Source organism: Rhinolophus sinicus, chromosome 14 (genome assembly GCF_057876585.1).
Source record: "Rhinolophus sinicus isolate RSI-liver-muscle chromosome 14, RSI-T2T, whole genome shotgun sequence".
NCBI classification, from domain to species: Eukaryota; Metazoa; Chordata; class Mammalia; order Chiroptera; family Rhinolophidae; genus Rhinolophus; species Rhinolophus sinicus.
The window spans coordinates 60495473-60516196 of NC_142514.1; the positions used below are offsets into that span (position 1 = coordinate 60495473).

At 34.4% G+C, this 20724-nt stretch overlaps 1 protein-coding gene across 1 annotated transcript in view; it reads left to right on the plus strand.

Annotated features, from left to right (window-relative positions):
- ADGRL2 (adhesion G protein-coupled receptor L2) overlaps nucleotides 1-20724 on the plus strand; it is a 599014-nt gene that overhangs the window by 86517 nt on the left and 491773 nt on the right. Inside the window, exon 2 of the mRNA XM_019754311.3 lies at nucleotides 11288-11468. The gene's annotated coding sequence lies outside the window, so the exon portion shown is untranslated. The remainder of the gene's footprint in view (nucleotides 1-11287; nucleotides 11469-20724) is intronic.

The following is a 20724-nucleotide window of genomic DNA, read 5'->3' on the forward strand; positions in this document are numbered from 1 at the left end:
AGCTTTCAGCGGAGTGGAGACGACACTAATTTTTCAAACAGTCATTTTTTTAAGTGTGTAATAAAAATTGTGACAGGTATAAGACAGAAAGTTTCATCAGCTGAGAGAAGATCTCACCAACAAGTCTGATCTACTCAGAGGAATCTGGAAAGATGTCTTTGTTGAGATGATCTTGGTAACAAGCAATTGATTCCAGAATAGCAATAAAAACCAAATTATCCACTGGAATTTGCATGACACTTTTTTTTAATTATAATACATCTAGGTTCCCATATCAAAATAGTGTTATGGTCAAAATATTTAATATGTTTTCTTGGGGAAAACAATAGGCTTAAAAATAAGAGTTGTCAGAAAAAAAAAAAAAAACACGTACAGACATTGTCTACAGTATATGTTTTTCCATATTTTTGTCATTTATCTACCATTCCTCCCTAAAATAACAGAGATTATAGGCTGTGAAAGTCAGTGTCTTTGGTTTTTATCCTATCTGATTATAGATCTGATTTCGTAGTTAAAATCCATGGGTAGACGTCACTCCCTGTTACCAGCTCACTCTACAGCACAGGGAAGCTTGTGGGCCCTGGAATCAGACATACAGAGTACCACCCTCATCGCCACTACCTACTAGGTGTACGATCTTGTCCAAATTACATCAAATAAAAATAATGTTTTTTTATCATAGAGAGTTCTCGTGAGAATTAAATGAGAATATGTTTTGATAAACATTTATGCAATACTTAGTGTGTCCCAGACATTGTTCCAAGAATTTCCCCAATATTCACTCAATTAATCCTCATAACAAATCTATGAGGAAAGTTTTCTTATGACTTTTTATCATATTTTACATGTGACCTGGCCAAGGTCATAAAACTAATAAGAGGCAAGGACGGTTCAGATTCAAACACAAACCATATGCTCTCAGCCACTTCAATCAGAGTCTCTGAATACACATAAAGCACTAGATGAAATGCCTGAAATATTGCAAGCATTTAAAAATGGTAATTACTATTCCCTTCAACTATCTATATATCTATGTCCTGATGAGTAATTATTCCAACTTTCCCCAGACTAATACTATTTTCTAGGTAGAGAATGATATCTATTCTTCCTTCCCCTTTATTTTTTCCTCTTATTCTTTCATCTAAATTATCATTCTCTCTGTCACTCTTCTCTCTCCTATGCACTCTTATTAATTCCCTCTAATGGACAGCTATGTGCCATATTATTTTTAATTTTATTATAATTGACTAGTAAAAAAACAAAAATACAATAAAATACTTATAGACTTGCATAATATCTGAACTGAATGTAAACATGACTTTTAGCAAAGATTCTAAGACAATTTTCAGTCATTCCTCAATAGTGTTGAGATTTCAATACTTGTTCTAATAATTCATTGTGTTCTCAACATAGAAATTACTATGTTAGTTTATGCCACAGAGTACACAAATTGCCCTGAATTTTGTATTTCAATAACAAGCCAAAAAGCATATGTAAGTATTTTCTGAGGAATGCCCAGGCTGTGAGGGAGAGCATGCTGAAAACTGAATTTCACTGAGATATTATCACTTACCACCACAAAAAAAACTGGAAGGATGAAGTCTTCCTTTGGCACTTGCCAATGATTCTGTGTTAACTTAGAATTGGAGAATCAATTTTGGACAAGATAAGACCTAAATTCCAATCTACTTCTACAAATTTAGGGAACTATTTGAGATGCTGAATTATACTACTTCATACTTTAAATGAAATATCTCACATTCTCAAATTCATAATAGAGGCTATTTTCATAAAATTTTTGAACCAATAAATTAAAAATCAGTTGGGTAATCTCTTCCCCTCCCCAACAAAGTCATTGTGGAATCATGATTATGGCATGTAAGGAAATTGTTCTTATAGCACATACCATGTTTCCCCAAAAATAAGACCAGGTCTTATATTAATTTTTGCTCCAAAAGACGCTTTAGGGCTTACGTACAGGGATGTCATCCTGAAAAATCATGCTAAGGCTTATTTTCCAGTTAGGTCTTATTTTCAAGGAAACACGGTAATACTTTTATTTCATTTCCTTTTAAAATCCAATAAAATGTTATCTCCTCATGAAAAGTTATAAAATTTTAGTCCTCTTAAAAAAGATTATAATTAATCTGAGGTTTCAGGCTCGTGTTTAAGCTATTAGTAGAAAAATTGCCCATTTCTACTGTAATTATCTTTAAAAAGTTGGAGATGAGACTTCTAAAAATCTTTACCCATACATTGAACAATTTTGAGTAATGCTCTCTTTTACTGAGAACAGACCAAAAGGAAGTATACTCTTAGCTGCAGTAGAAAAGATTTAGGCTGGAGAGAGAAATGGCCTCCGGTAGTTTTTACATCATGGAATTTTCTTTTTTTTATATAAGTGGAAATCACAGACCCTCTGTGTTAAGGGCTTTACAATAGAATTTTCACCTTTCAAATACAATTTAAGTTTAACACTGTTTTGAGATAAGGCATGAACTGAGTGACATCTTAGCGTCTTTTGATCTCTCACCTTGAAGGACTGCACGGGACCATAATAGCACCAATCTTGAGTGAAGAAGTGGAACCAATTTTGCTAAAACATCTGAAATATACTCTTCCTAAATAGTAACACCTGGTCATACAAAAAGTCCCAAGGAGTCTTTGTTCCCAGGAGATTCCCCAACCCAGTTTTCCAATACCCAAGAGGCTTAGGTAATATATATCTCTGGTGGGAGAAACGAAAGGCAGCCATGGGTCCCGCCTCTGGGTTGTTCTTTAAATAGAATTGCTTCTCTGACTCTCCTCACTCTCAAGTTTTGACTACAATGCATTTTCAACCATTCCTATCGATATTTTTCTGTTAATTAAAGATAACAAAAGACACTGTTGTCTGAGAGGAGTTACGTTCTCTGTGGTAGATGCCACCAGAGCCTGAAAACCACTGACTTTGGGGAAAGCAGAACTCTGTTCCCCAATCAACAACATCTGCTATATAAAAAGGGGCTCTAGAGGTTAAAACCAATTTAAGCTTGTCAGTCTCTAGGCAAACGCCACAGAATCTTCAGAAACAGCTTGTGATGAGGGAGTGTTGAATGGAAATGAGCTCAATCAACCTTCCGGTTTAGATCATTGAGAACACTGGGCTTTTTAAAATTTTTATTTATTTATTATTGTTTTATTGTATTTTGTTTCAGTTACAGTTGGTTTGAGCTCCTTATTCCTTGTCTGGTGTCACTTGAAGGAATATGTGTTTCTGTGAGATATACTTCCTCCCGTTTCAAGAAATCTTCATGGAAGAGAAGTTCATTACTACCATCTGTACTTGGTTTAGGAGAGCTTTGATTAATAAGGACCACCCTATTGTTCATTTGTTTGACATGTGGAAATATTTGTAATCTGTTCCTGGTGAGAGAGATTTCAGCAAAGACCTGGTTTGACTTTCAAACCCACGTTGCCAATGAAAACCAGCCTCCTGAATCCGGGAGGTTAGTGAGAAGCAAGCAAAGGTGTTTTATCCCCCCCATCACCCCCTCCTACAAACACCAACACCTGTTAGAAGTGAGGTTGAACCGATCCTGTTGGAACTCCAGGACAGAGACCCAATTCCAACCTGAAAGAGGCTCTGATGTACGGTGTATAATGAGAGCTGGAGACTGCCCACTGCTACACATCATTATCATTCAGATCATGAAAGAAAATGAAATGGTTCAAGCAGATAACAGCTGTTTTTATTCTGCTTTTCAAAGATTCTCTTAAACAACCTGATCTCATTGCTTTTATTTAAGGGTGAACACCCAATTGTAAACATAGGGAAGATGCATTCTCATGATGTCAGTAATAAAAGCATGTATAAAGCAGCGTGTGTATTCTGGAAAGCTAACTAACCATTAAAGCCAAGAAACATAGTCTGGCACAAATCTTATTATATGTCCAAGAGGACTTGATGGTATGCACATAAGAAAATGTAATGAAACAGCAGGAAGGAGAAAAGAAAGGAGGGGAAGGAGCCAGATGATTGGGGGGGGACGTTCCGGGGTGGGGGGCACAGTTTTATATCTGTGAGATGTTAGCAAAATTAAAGACGGGCAAAGCTGCCCAGATCATCAGAGAAAAAGGTTAGCATAGTAAGTAAAATGCCAGCAACCTGGTTTCTGCCTCACTATAGATTGTATTACAAAATTACCTCTTTGCATTTGTATTCATTAGTTATAGACACTGAGACTGTTACACAAGACACACCCAGGAAACAGAGAGACCCAATCTTCCTTTCATCAGGAGTTCAGATCTCATTTGAGGCTGATGTGCATCTATCGTGTTTATAGTAGTTGCTGTGATCATTATCTTAAGTATTCGATGTAGCCCGCTTGAGAAACTGAGCACCGTACATTGCTCATCAGAATTCTCTGAAAATAAAACTGTTTGCAAGGGGATTTTGACAGAGTAAACCTTATACAAAGGCAGTCTAACCAATATTTGTCATAATTTTTTATTTTTGCGAAACTTGAGCAAAAAAATAGGCAATCTGTCCTAGATGCACTGTATGACAATGCTCATTTTTTCTTCTTTTTCCAGAATAATAGGCAGTATCCTTTATTAAATAGGTCAAATGTATTAATTAAAATAGGAATAAATTATTTCTTTACTATACTTGATAATTAAAATGTTTGCGTCTGAGGAAAGCATGTGTGTGTGTGTGTGTGTGTGTGAAATTTATATCTAATGCTGATTTATGACCCACATAAATTATAACATTAAACCAAAAGATGAGTTCAACAAACAATTTAAAATTGGGACTCTGCTGTTCATGTGCTTAGACTTGTACTACAAAAATTTTTTTTAAAAAGTAGAAGGCATTAAAAATGTCAGCTCCATAGACTTGCTGCTAAAAACATTCCTGTTCACCTGTACATGAAATACAATTGCCCCCAAGGGTGTGCAGTTTTACAAAGGCAAATTAGTCTCTTACCTGCCCAATGCTAAACCTATCGTGTGTTTCAAAGCTGAACAGTATAAACTGCTAACTATGAGGTTGTTTTAGCTAGTTCTGCCAGAGGAAAACTACAATGCATGACTTAGGGTTCTAAATTATAGCTGGATTTTCTGCTGTTAAATGTTTATTAGTTTATGTGGTGGCCAATGACATAAAGTAGCACCAACTTGTACCCGTGTATGACTTGCTCTTTCTTGGAATCAAATAGCAAATTATGTGGATGCTTTTGATGTTTTGAAATGGCATTTCTAGCTGTTAGGAACAATGTTCAGATTGAACTGCAAACATTTTTCATCAGTGTGAAAAATACTGATTCCATGGGTTTGTGTTAAAATATAGCAGTAGCATGTATGTGCATGTACACACATACACTCACACACACACACACACACACACACACACAGTGGTCATTCCTAGTGACTTAGACTAATATTTTCAAATATTCTATTCATGACTGACTAACGCTATGTTAGTTTTCCAGGTTGTACGTTATCTGGATTCCAAACTCCTGTTTTTTGGTTTTTTGTTTTTCTCCTAAGCATCCGGGTAGGGTCAGTCTCCTTCTCACTAGTATATCCACTACTAAAATACAAGTACGGATAAAAGGGGAATATAAAAAAGACACCCACCACCCTGGAGAGAAACACAGAAAGCATACAAATTTATATTGATTAGCAGCTCTAAATATCTGATGAATAAAAGGTTTTAAACAACGGACCAAAATACGTATTTTCAACCTGCAAATATATCATGAAACACAAAAGCTGCATAGGTTAGGCAGCTAGGGTAGGTGCCGGGGACAGCTCTGAAATTCAGAAGATTTCTATTTATGGCACATTAGATAGTCACGTGGCTATGAAACAGGAATTTGGATGCCAAATGAATAACAAGTTTGAAGGCTGAGCGCCAAGTGACTTGAAACATCTGTGAAGTGAAAATATCCCTGAACCGAGGCATGCTACTGTGTTGAAAACAATTATTGTTACTGATCATTTTCTTGCTTTCATAAAGTACATCTCTTCTGATAGAAGCAGGTGTACTGATGGCTTTGTGAATTGTCATTAATCAAATCACAAATGGATGCCCACCCCCCCTTTTTTTGGTAAATCCATGCAAACAAAACCAAAACTTATTAACATCTCAAAGAAAGAAACCTGTGATTTGTTACCAAGGACGGATAAATTTCACCTTGCCCTTTTTTCAGGTTTTGTTGTACTCCAAAATCAAGTGAGCAGGGACACTTTGAAATTATGCCCCTTTACCCCCTGCCTTTGGTATATTAATGACTACAAGATGTTGAATGCATATTTGAGCAGTAAGAAGAACTGCTTCCCAAAGGGAAAAAGAAACTGGGAACAGACCCAGAGGAACAATAAGTTAGTGAACAGGTCTAAATGTGCTGAATATCAGCACGTTCCAAAGCTTAGTAACGAAGCTTCAACTATTGCATGATCTCTGCATGGTGGTCAGCACAAATACTTTCTGTCATCTGATTTCTAGAACGTGACTTATTTTTCATAAACAGGTTTTTTTTTTGTTTTACATTGGAATTCATTGTGTGATGCTAACAGTTAGTATTCTGCCATTGCCTTTTTTGCCCTGGCCATAGGATATTTTACTAGCTAGCTAAAAATAAAATAAAATAAGAATTAGAGAGACAGGGTAATTTGTACTTGAGACCATGCATTGAATTTAGGTTCTTCTTTACAGGACGGAGTAGAACAAAACTGTCCTGGCTTGCTAACTGCATATTTTGATTTTGAAGAGCACTCTCACCCAGACGTCATTCTTTCAATTGTCTCATTTTAACTCCACACATCCATGATGCAGATTAGCACAGGCCTCCAAGCCCCAGGCATCAAAGGAATTAGGTCAGACCCAGAAGAAATCAGGTTGTGGGCAAGAAAAAAAATATAATAAAATAGGAGCTATGACAGCCTAGCACTTCTGTACTCCTTCTGACAGACTAAGGAGCCCAGACCTTAGATGTAACAGTATTAAGTAATTGGTATGTGAGAAACCAAAAAATGTAATAGTTTAGCAACATGATAATATGCTGAATTTATTCCAAGCTAGTCTGTATATACTGCTTGGGTAGGCTGGGTTTTCAGCCTTAAAAAAAAATGTATATATATATTTGCAATTAAAAATAATTCCAGGAAACAGCTAGTACAATAACTGTTTTCCTATAATTTAGGTTTTTTTAAAAAAAAAAGCTGTTTTGTATTTGTATTCCATCTGAGGTTAGTGGTCTTTTAAAGCATATATTATCCATCTACAGGAAGTTAATTTTATGTTAGCATGTTTAATGTTTATTTACTCAAATAGCATTATATTACTTTCTTTGGGGTTATTCTAAGACAACAACAAAAATAATAAAAATAAAGAGAAAGAAGGGTTTTATTAGCAAATACCCACGCTTAGTTCATTCTCTAGATGACCATTTTAGTTACCATTATTACTGCCTCCAAAATGATTGGAGGAATATTTTGAATTCAGCCTATCACATTATTCAAGGGCATTATATGAATAGCTACAAACCAGAGCAAGTTCTGGCAAAGGTGCAAAAGCAACCTATCAAAGTCAGCAATAACATTCACGAGTGTTTGCCAGAGTTCGCGAATGCAAGTGAGAATATTTGTATGTGATCTCTCAAACTATGGAAAGTATTTTGGGGAACATATTTTCCATATTCCTTAGATTAGCCATTATGTGTTTTCTAAGTATTTTAAAGGTTTGTTTTTTTGTTTGGTTGGTTTTGTGGGGTTTTTTTTGGCATGATGAAACAAATTTTGGGGTGACGTTAGTCACGTTTATACATATTGTCCCATTTAATTATCTCAGAAGCCCCATGAGAGAGACATTGGTATCATTAGCATCCCCATATATGATAAGAAACTAAGGCACAAACATTAGGCAAGTTGGCCAAGGCCTCAGAGGTTGGAAGGTAACAGAGACAAAATTTGAACTCAGGGCCCGTAAATGAAGCTCTAGTGGTTTCGCCATCTTGCTGAAAGTGGTTTTAAGTTTTAGAAAAGGTGAAACTCTGTGGCTTCTGAATGTAATAAATCTCAGCTGTGGTAGTTCTCAGACATTTCGTCAAACTATTATTATCATCATTGTTATCAATAAGTTAATTTGAACAAAGAAAAAATATTATCCTACCTAACATATATTGAGAGATTATTTCATGCCAGATATACATAAGTGGATAAATTAATTTAATGGTCACTCTAAAAGATATAATATTATTAACCTCCGTTGAACAAAGAGGAACTGAGTCAGAGAGATGTTGAGTAATTTCTCCCCAAAGTTATCAGTTAAAAAGGAGAATAGCCAGGATTTAGATCCAGGAAATCTGGTTCTAGAGCCAGTACATGTAACCATGACTCTACTGACTCTCCAGGTCAGTTAATTGAATCATTATATCCTGATGTGTGTGAAGGAATGGAGCTTTGCTAAATGATTATATTGTGAATATACATGATTATCAGTTATTAAGGACATGTTTTACATATGCCATGACTTTTGTCTAGAATTACCTTTCCTCTTCACTATCTACTTAATTCTTCTTATCTTTTAAAATTCAGCTTTAATGTTAGCCTTCCCAGATCTACCAGTCTGATTTATAAACCCTGATTTATAAAGGCTGTGGCAGTGTCTGATGTGTAGTGCATAGCTAGGAAAAGGCCTGTGATAATTTGTACAGCTAGGCAAACTCCTAGGAGGGATCCGAAGTTTCATCAGGAGGGGATACTTGACGGGGCTGGTAGATTGACGAATGAGTCGATAATTTTGAATAGTGGGTGGGATTTGCGAATGTTGGTCATTAGTGTTCTTATAGTTGAAATACAACGGTGATTTTTCATGTCATTGGTCGTGGTTAGATTCCATGTGAGAATAATGATGACATATATTGTATTCATTTTAAGTACTATTTTTGTTATTAGTTTTGTTGGGTTTTCTTCTAAGCCGTCGCCCATTTATGGAGGGGTGGGGTTAATTGTTAGTGGTGGGGTTGGATGTGGTATTGTGATAAGTTTTGGGGGGGTCTTTTTTAGGGTTAATAGTATTTTTTATTTATTTAGGGGGAATGCTGGTGGGGGAGAGTATAATTTACTCTCATAAAGTAGTTCTATCACAACATCACACTGCGTAGTACTGATATACTTAATTTTCTATCCACATGGACTCTAAGCTTCTTGAGGAAAGGGACTCCATCTTCTATGTGTTTATGTCACTAGTAGTAATGTTTGTCATGTAGCAAGCACCCAAAACAGGTTGGATTTATGAATGGATGAAGGAATAAAAGGTATAAATGTATAAATACTGTAAATAAACTGTATAAATACTTTGTTGGGATAGATGGATTATTGGATAAAGGTTGGATTGATGGATGGATGGATGGAAATATAAAAGAATAAGTGATATATACATATAGGAAATATGTAAGTCAGTCCAACATATGTGCCAACTTTAAGTGAACAAAGTTTCTTGGATGTATTTCTAAATAATAGAAATATTTTTTAACTGACACATTTTCTACCTTATATCTTAAATACCCTTCTTTTTTTCTGTTGTTAACTTATAATAGCCATTAATGATGACTCAGCAAATTATTTGCTCTTGGAAATTTTCTCTACATTTTTTGTTAAGTATATGTCAAAGCTTTTGAGTGTGATTTCACTCATCTTAAGTCAGACATCCTAGATACCTTCTGAACAGAGGAGCTGCATTGTACTCCCTGGCTGTCTGGCTAAAGCGTTCTGCTTCCTTCCACCATTTGCCTGGCAGGTGCTGCTTGAAGATTTGGCCTCTGTTATACCTAGTAGATTTAGCAATGAAACAGCATGAAATCCTAAACCTATTGCCAAGTGTGAATCTTTTTCTTCAGAACAGATATATAATCCTGGTCCTAACAAGGAACAGACCACATATTCTTTCCAATATTTTAATTTTATGCCACTCCAAGTGTCAAATTGTACTTACCTACCTGGCAGAACAAGGAAAAAAAATGTTTTCCTCATTAGTAACCACAACATTGTAAAAAAAAAAAAATTCACCTATTAAAAAAAAATAGATACAGAAACTGCAGGCTACCATCATGGATGCCTTTATGATATCATTTATGAATATAATACTGTGCTAAGAATTACTAGAGACATTTCTCCATGATTTGGAGTTGTTTATAACCAGAGAAAAATTATCCACTGCAATTACTAGTCAAAGCTTAAAAATACAAAGGCAAGTAAAGATTGGCCTTTTAATTGAAGTCAATAGTTCACTGATTTTTGTCAAGAAAAAGAAATACTGGATTTCCTTTTACACTATCAGACAGCTTCTCATTTTTGATGTGGTAGACTAATTATTTTCCACAATGGTATAATTTATCCCTTCATTATTTCTTCAGATATTGATAGAGAGCTCACCATTTCTGAGGCACTACAGTGTAATATATTTTCTTACTAGTAATTAAATATCTTCTTTCTCTCTTACCGTGTTTTTGCCTCCAACAACCTACTGTTTATGACTGCATAAACTTGTCAGTCAAAATCTCCAAACAAAATAACACTGGGGGCAAAAAAATACGTGTGTGTGAGTTTGTTTTAAATGAGAGCAATTGTAGTCCCCAGCTTACATAATGTTAAACTACTAGAAATTTGAGTCACCTAAAGAACACATAAATCCAAACTGTTGTTGGTTGCTACTCAATGGCAAGAAGGGTAACTGGAGTCTTGCCATCTTCTGGTTATGTAAATTAGAAAATATGCAAAATTCCCCATTAAATTCTTGTTTTTATTTTGCTTAGTCAAATTTATTATTTCCACAGTATGTGAATGTGTGTGGGTGCTAGTGCATGTGTATATGTATGTATGTGTGTGTATGTAAATATACATTATATTTGTACATATGTGTAAATGTGTGTGTGTGTATATATATATATGTATGTAAACATATATATATTTTAACTATGACACTGTATTTGCTGCGGAAGTGTACCAAAACCTATTTAGGACGCAAATAGCAAGGGGGCAAAAAAACAGAACCACATAGCCACTACATGTAAGAAGTTTGTGAATGTGTCCTAAAGACCATTTGATTAATATACAAAAGTTATAGCAACTTTTAAAGGCTACCAACATAATCTTTTAAACCAAGTTAAAAATTACAAGTTGGAAAATGTTTGTGGGTTATCAAAATGTATTCTTTATGTCTGGCTCGCTCTATGCTAACTCTTATTCCTGCAAGTCTCATAGGATGCTTCTTAAACACACTTCACCTTTCTTTCTTCAGTTTCAGGGTAAAAAGGGTTCCTTCAACTCCTGGAGACAGTAAATCACAGTTTGTGTGGTGGTTCTCAGAAGACAGTTAAAGGACTGAATTGGATGCTCTACATAGCACCCTTGCCAAAAGAGTTCGGAAATGACTTCCAGCTTCCCACAGTAGTAAAATGGCACAGTTTGGCATCTTTAAGGTAATAAAAGAGAATTTTTTTTCATTCTAGTAAATGAGAAGAGAGGCCTGGTTGTTTTAAAAACTGATTAAAATTCATTGTGTTTTCCTCAAATTATAAAGCGTGATATGAGCACACTTACGTGTGAATTTCAGACCACCTTAGAACATTATTATAACCAGCTCTCTGGGGGAGACAGGATGTGCTAGTTAGTGGAGAATCGGGGGAGGGGGGCTGTTGAAGGGAGCCTGGGAAGGACCCATCAGGTGCTATGAATACTGAGGCCATGATTCAATAGGTGGCACTCTTCCCTCTGAGTCAGTGGTGAATGAATACGGAGTGCGCTCTTTGGAGGATATTATTTTGCTTGAAGGAAATGATTTGGAAGTTTGTGTTTCTGGCACTGTTAAACAGCTGCTGAGTCTAATTGCAGACTGGCTGTATTTCGGTAATGGAAAAAGCTCTAGAAAACAGGTTTTGTGTCTTTAAGAAAGGGTGATGTAAGGCATTATTGTCATTTGTCTACAGTACAAGATATTTTTAAATTCACTCTCCTCACCGTTTCAAAGGAAAATCTTTTGTCATTCCTATTTGACTCATTGGCTCTAAGAGGAAGTTTGATCATCTTCCATTTCTTATCTAGTTATTCATAAGGCACCTGCATCTCTGTGATTTCTCTTAGACTACACAATGCTACCAACTGAAAACAAACATTCTATAAAGAAAGACCACTTTTCAGAAAAGACATCTGAACATTAGAAGCTTGTCAGCCAAAGACATGAGATATAGCTTTCTATTCTTATTTCAATTGTACCAGAAGTAGGAATTATGATTGTTTTAACCAGAAAAGATAAGATTGATACTTTGAACATGCAGTTCAATCCACATTTGTCTTTGTTTATAATGCTGCAATTAGAAGGCCATTACAAACAAATTAGTAGTACACGGAAGAATTTTTAATGACTTGTTGATTTCAGTGATTGCCAAATACCTTCATCTACCCATCACATTCTTAAGAGACATCAGTGTCTGTGTTTACATAATCTCTTTGTTAAAATTACGCAATAGTGGCCTCAGAAGTTAGGGGCTAGTCCATTAATTAAGTAGATGAAACTATTAAAGAGGTTAAACAGATTATTACAAAAAAGCAGGATGTAGACACACCCACTTTAACAATAGTGGGGAAGGAAGTATTCCTAACGAAGATATGATAAGAGGAAAGGGAAATATTACTCCTACTTTTAATGTTGGTCAGTAAACACGTACATGTTTATTAAGCCTATGACAGCTCACTTCAACAAAGAGAGAATGAAATGTAAATGCTAATGTCATTTCTTTCCAAATACTCCCAATGAGGATGACTCAAATCAGAGCAGCTGACTTCAGTGGGGAACCATCTGTAATAAAAAGGAGAACGTGTCCTTCTGGGATAGCACTGAAACACCAGTGGAGGCTGCCTTCCTGCAGCTAGTCCTTGACCTTCACCTTCAAGTACGCATTTACCTGTTAAATTATGTGGTCCACAAGCAGACTCATGACAGAGAAGTAAAAATGTAGTCTTTGATACATTACTGATCATCCATAAAATAAAACACAACATGTTTATAGAACTATACTTGCCCTTATCCCTTTGTAATGTAAATTAACCTTTTCTCTCAATATTTTGAGCTATGAACTTTTCATGGCCAGGGACCATATCTCGTTTACCTATGAACAAAATAGGCAATCAATACATACTTGCTGAGTGAATGAATAAATGAATAAAGATGTAAAAACAAATTTCTCATTTTTTCTCATTGCTGAAATAGAAGTAATCTTACTTTCAGCAAATTACACGGTATATAAGGGTATGAACATTCATGTTCTTGGATTATTTTTTTTTTTTTTTTAGAAATATAGAAAGAAGATTTATTTATTTATTTTCATAGTAATTACTTATATTTTTAATTATATATATTTCAATAGTTGTACATCATTGAATGTTTTTTAAGTGTAATATTTTTATCTCTAAATACAGGGACTATACTGTGCTTACTCAAAACAACCTTACTGCTTAAAAATATTAAAAGTTAAAAAAAAAAGTAATGGCTAGTAAATTCAACATCTCTATCTCTTATATTAGCAGGGACTTGCTAAAAAATTCATGATTATACTTAACCTTGTCCCCGTCTCACCCCATTACCGCCTCTGTAACTTAAATTATTTATTTATCTCTGTGTTCTAAATACTATTATACACATGTAGTACATAAAAGAATTAATTTCCTTTGAAAATTTCTCATTGAGATTTTCTATTCTAACATGTATACTTTGTATCCAAATGATACTTATCTTTGTGTAATGAATAAAAGCCCATTTATCCATTTATTTAACATATATTAGTGATTGCCTATCATGTGCAAGATAAATCTACCAAATGCAAGGATAAGATACAACAGAAAAATATTCAACTTCACTTTATTCCACATATTTCATAGTTAACCTAATCCCACTGGTTTACTTTGATTTGGCCACAGACCCTAAATGATCACACAGGCTAAAGATTTGCTTTTAAGAGAGTGATTCTGAAAGTTGTTCATACTTAAGAAGCATCTGTGACTATGCATGTAGTAAAGCAGGTTCTGAATTTCATTCCCCTGGAATTAGACTCAGTAGATTTGGCATACAGCCCAGGAATCTGCAGCATTTCTAACAAGTTTCCCATGTAATTTTCAGGCAAGTGGGCCTCAACATGCATTAAGAATCACTCACTGCCCAAGAATTGAAGAGATTTTTCTTTTCAGGCCATTCGTTAGGTACAACAAACATCTTCTTTCACTCCCTCATTATTTTTTTCCTGTAAAATACAATTTAAGTTTCCTTGAATTGCATATTATAATTACAACATAATTTGCTGTGAACCATGAGGAATACTGTAGGTTTTTTTGGTGTTTTTATTTTTTTGGGCGGGGGGTGGGGGGGTCCCTCTAAAAGGGGTAGAAATGAATGAGGAATATTAAATGTGATTTTTTTAAAAACTCACAATTTTGATAAGAAAAATACTTTAATTGCCATCATTTGATTCTAAATTGGTAATTCATTATAATGAAAATCATGGATTTTTTAACATTAACTTTGACTATTATCTTACAAAATAATTTTCAGAAGTTTCCACTAAGTGCTTTTCTTTAATGCTTTCGTTTGTAAATTTCCCTTAAAATTTTCTATTAAGTCCCAATACAAGTTTTTCCTATGACTTCAGAAGAAAATAAGTAAAAGAAGTAAGATCTGTTTTTCTCCCTATGTCAATAACTTTTTACTTCAACCTCTTTGAATGGATTATTTCTCTCTACAAGTCTTTCAGTAATATGGCATCATGTCATGAGGTGTGAATACGGTGACGTTATTTAAGGTCAGGGTAGGTAGAGAGTCTGTGACTAGCTTCTATTTGTTATATTTGGGTCTACCATTCTCCCACAGAAATGTTATTTCACAACTTCAGTTCCAGGCATGGTTTTCTTGCTTCTAAAGTTGATAGGTCATTTTTGTAAGAAGATTTACTATATTTCTAACCTTTTCTAATTTGAGTATTGTCATCCTGTTACCTGATAACTTATATATGTATATTCCAGGGGTGCCAAAAAAATGTATACACATTTTAAGAGATGTTATCTATGTATTACTTAGTAGTTCTCCATAATCAGAAGTGTCTGGACACTGATGGTGACCACTTGGAACACCTCTTGTAATTGTGGAAGTCAAATGTGACTTGTATTCATCTTTCGTCATCAGTATACATTGAGTATTACAATTTTAATACAGTTTTTTTTTTCCTTTATTAAAATGTGTATATATATTTTTTGTCACCCTCTGTATTTGTCAATAGTCCTCAAGCTGCATTAGGGTATTTTTGTGGATATTAACCCTCCAAGCCACCTCCAGTCAAATGTGGTACCATTTAGACACTTTCTTTGCATTACACCATCACACTTGCTTTTATTATTTTCTTCCCTTTAAAAAAAAAAAAAAAATTAAGAGGCTTACTTTGAAACAGTTCATAGTAATAGACAATTGTAAAATGTTCAGTTTCATTGAGTGCTTTAACCGCATTCACCTGAATAGTCCAGCTCACTAAAGAATGAACTCTATTTTAGCTATTTGTGAAAATACAATGTCCCACAATAGCTACCCAACAAATATGATAGGACTAATCAAAATATAATGAACTAGAATATATTCCTCTTCAAAAACAAACAAAACAGGGAATAGATTTTTATTTTGAGAGTGTAAAAGGCTAAATAAATTTGAAGAACTGTTTAAAATATATACTTCCGCATGATAATATGCCCTGGGGTCTGGAAACAATTATAATAAAATTTTGTGGAGAAAACTCCCACTGTTTCTGTGGTGGCATTTCTGCCTTGGTTCAAATTAGAACTCCTATAAATCTTGAAACTGAGCAAATAGGGAAATAAAAATCACATAAAATACCTGTCTGTATTCAGGCTGAAAGAATGAATTTGGATAGGATTTCAAATCAAACTTTCTAACTTGTTGAGGTTGATACATTTATACCAACTTTCAAATTTGTGTCAACTTCCAGTACCTAAACAGTTCCAAGTTCAAATGCAATTATACTTTGATCATGCCTTATAAAGTGAAATCATGATAATTTTGACCCAATTTCCTACATTAATGTCTCCATTTCCCTACATGGAGTTCTGTCAGATGCTACAAATAAACAGTTAAAAGGTTTTCTCCATAAATAATGATGAGGCTGAGAATCCAGAATTCCTATGCACTTGACCATCAGCCAACCAGGCGGTGCAACTCAGACTCAAAAGTAGACAAAGGGAACTTTCTATCAACAACTATATACTGGTAAAGTGTAAGGTAGAGCACATTTACCATTGTGACTGTTTCTTTTTTAGAAACCTCATACAGAAAGTCTTCTCTATCTTTTTAAATGTCATAATTGCATAATTATAAATGTTATGCAGATTATCTATTTACTTGCCAAATGACAAATCCGAAATACTAAGCATCATCAAACTTTGGAAAATGCATAAATATCTCTAGGACAGTATTTTCAGGTGATGCATAGAGTTAAATACAAATGCCTTTGAACCATGAACAAAGCTTAAAAAAAAATCTTTAATTAGGAAAATCCCTTGAGGAAAGGGCTGACTCTGGCTTTATGAATAAAAATTGTTGCAGTGGGGTAGAGGGGACCCATACAGTAGTTTTAGTCCGTCTAATCCCATCAGAGGGGACACCACTAAAGTATGTTTCTCACATCTCACAGTGAAGGTCTAACTGCCTGTACTGTCTTTTAGGAATATACTGTTAGAAAAGGAATATATTCTTGGTCTATTGTAAGCAGTCAAAGGATTAGATATAGTCATAATGAGGCAACGGTTGTGGTCTGATAGGCTTGTAATTGTAATGAAAATTCATAATCCTCTTCTTTCCTTGTAAACCCTAGTTTATAAATGTTAGAATTTTACCCAAACCAAGGAAGGAAAACAGAAAAACAGAAGCAACCTAGCCTATAATCTGCTTTTCAATTGCTTACTAATAATGCCAAAGTGAAAACAGATTATTAAATTAAGTAATGCTTTCGATAGAAAAATGTATTTGAAGCATTCTATTTGATAATATTAATACCATAATTTTCATCAGCATGTTGGATATCATCCTTCCTCAAAAGACTTCAATCTCATTATATGTCGATCTCTTATGCTTTCGTTTTTTGAAAGGCTTAGTTATGTTTGTTTTAAATACATTATGTATCTATCTGCCTGTCGATGTTTGTCTGTCTTTCTAACAATCTACCCATCTATCTAAATATTTATACCTCTATATCTGTATCTATTTAGTTATCTTCTAAAATTAGAGAAAAGAAGCCTTTTTTAAATACCTTTCCAAAAAAGCTCCCACACTAATAAAAGCAAAATAGAAATTATAAGAAAATGATTTTATCTTCCAGGTTGAAACCAGGAACACCTTTACCCTTTTAACTGATTTCAGCTCAGCGTGATTTTCCATACATTTTCTGAGTTTCCTCGGTGTTCTTTTGGTAATGAGACAAAGTGCAGTATGCCGTCCTCCGACATTGCAGAATGATGTTAACACAAGGAGTTTTGATTTGAAAATCTTTATCTGACATAATTATACATTCTGTCCAGAACTCCACTGACGGGAAGTAAATTGTTTCTCTCCTTCAGTTGTCGTGTTTAGGGGAAAGGTCAGTTGGGTCCGGCAGCTAAAACTATAAAAGAAGCTCTCGTAGGCTTTTGGTGGGAAGTTCAATATTATTACACCCCCAATATAATAGCAGCTGCTTCTGTTTGAACTCAGGGTTATGAAAGATGAACTACATTAAATGGTAAATCATTAAATATCAGCTGAGTAAAAGCACTGTGGTGTGTTTTCCTGCTTAAATCACCAGCATCTGTCTTCTCACATGCAAAGAGTTGCTCTTTACAATCATGCAGTGAAACACTGACAGAAGGTCCAAGACTGAAACCACACAAAAAACCTCAAATAGCATCTTTTGGGTTTTCAGTTGGTGGATAAATGATCATCAGCACACATTCAGCGGTGGAACTATAGCACAGCATTGCATTTAACACAGCTATAAAATATTTAGGAATGCATAATCCCTTTGGAGCCCCATTTTTTTTCTCCTATTATGTGTTTATTCTTCAGGAAAAGAAAAACAACTGTTTAAATTATGTCCACCTAATACTTTCGATTTATCGCAAAGCCTACAGTTTGCTGGTTTCCTTTTACAATCGATCTTGCTCTTACTTATGGGGATGTGAACCTCATAACTAGAAGTTATGATTCAAAACTAAAATTGTACAATAAAGGATACCACAACGTAAGGCTCCAGGACTGTTAGAAAAAATTAGACCCTTCTCATCTACTTGAATTGGGCAGCAGAATAATCTCAAATGGCAATTATAGCTATAAAATCCTACTTCCTGCCTGGCTTAGATTTATAGTAGTATACTCACAACTGCAAGCAGTTACCATGAGATAATGGTCTTTCTTTATCCTCATGCTGCATGAGCTTTCATGGTGTTTTGTTCCACTGTGGATTTGTGTCATCCACGTAAATCTTTGAGCTGCCATTATGGTGTCATCCCAGATGCCAGTATTGTGGCAAAATACTGGAGGTAACCATACAGCATCTCAAATACATATTCCTTTCCCCTCCCCTGAAATATATAGTTCTGAAATAAAAAACAAATGAAAATCTAGGATTCACTTTTAGGTTTCCAATTAGTCTTCTCTCTTTGGTGTAAGGCAAACTGAAGGGGTTGCTACTTTCAAAATTTGGACAGAAACCATAAAGTTTAATTACAGAGAATATGTTCTACCAATCGTTTTTATAGTATGCTCATTTTGAAAATACATCCTGTCATGTCATTCCCACATTGTCTCAGCTGTTAACATATCACCTTCTATAGACAAGAGAAAGAGGGCCTCTAAAATTTTCTCAGCTTTACTTGCTCATTTCATTCAACAGATGAAAGGAAGATTTTCTTTTTTTTTTTAACTTCTATGACAGGAATCATAAAATGTTCTTTATATCAATCATAAAAGAAATGAGCTATTGAGGGAAAAATTGTTTACTAATACCTTACTTATTACAAAAATACCTAACCTGTAAAAACACCACATATTTTTATAGCCATCCAACTTCTTTTTTATAGGAATTATATTATTTTAAAAACTATAAAGATGCATTTCATTATAAAAACAAATCCTTTTTTTTTTCATTGCTTTATGAATTAGCACCTACATCTAGTGGGATTATCACGGAACATCTTTTATGCATAAAGTTGTACTATTGTTTCTGGAAGAAAGAATTATGTATTCTTATAAAAATTATAAAGATCTGAAAGACCATCTTATTGGTTGGCCTTAAGCAAATTATTTATCAGCTCTGGGCCCATCCGTCTAATGGACATAATAATGTCAATATCACATGTGTGAGAATAAAATAAAATATTTAGGTACTTATCATAACACCTGGCACATATTATGCTCTTAGAATAAGTGAAATGTTGTTTTTGTCCCAAAATGTCATCTTGCTCTATATAATATGCTTCAAAACTATATTACGTAGTTTATCATGTTTTCTACAGGCTCTGCCCTGCCCATTTGCCAAAAAAAAAAACAAAAAAAAACCAAAAAAAAAACACATGGTTTTTACAGCTTCTCATTTCTTGTGTTTTATCCATTGGAAATCTTTCAAGGACCAACCAGTGAGACCAACTTGCAAATACATTAAGGAAAACATATATAGCATGTAGCTACCTCTTTTGGGACATGAATAGACAAACAGTCAGGGTGTCATGTTTTAAAAGAAATATAAATCTTTGTGAATTGCTGGACATGATTTTGCTAACATGAAAAAGAAAAAAAACAACAATTCTGACAAAATTAAACTTAACCCTATGGAACATGTTTATATCCCCATGTTAGCCACTTTTAAGGTTTGTTTTATAGGCCTATACTCTTATTCAGGTCAAACTAAAGATAGCTGAATATTATTTAGTGGCATTGGAGCAGGGATTGAGCTGTCTGTCAGGTAGACCCACAACACTGTCTAAAACACAGAAGCAAGACATATACCTAATATTCAATACCGCCTTGTCTTTGTGTTAAAATATATGCATTCAGACAGCCCAGAATGTTCATTGAACAGAAGTGAGGTTCTAGAACCTGAAAGGGTTTGTGTAACTGAGAGGAAGAAACATAAATCAGGCATATGGAATATGTAATTCCACTTTTGAATACTGAAAAATACAGCACAATCACAAGCATTTTGGGGTCATTGTTTTGCATGTTTGTTGATCAACTTCCTCTTCTTTTCTTATTCCCATGATAATGTTATACACATACAGGTACTGCAAAAATAATGAAGATAGAAGCTTAAATATTGCATGTTAAAATGCTACCTGAAATGTTAAAAGAAAGCACTTAATTAATTCTTAAATCATTTAGACTAATTTCATTACAAATTATGTCATTCAACAATTCATGTCACTATTGAAGCCAAGGTTAAATTGCTCTTTTTAAAAAATATTAAGCCAGTCTTTAAAGAGCTTTATAAAAACAAAAAGACTGATTGATCTTCCCTCCCTCTCCTCCTGAAGAAAAAGTGATCTTTCTACCAATGTGTCAGCCTCTTGGTATACTTAGTCGTTCTTATCTATAACACAGTAGTTAAAGTTTCCAAGGCCAATACATTTTAGTATTATATTGCACATTTCATTTCATAA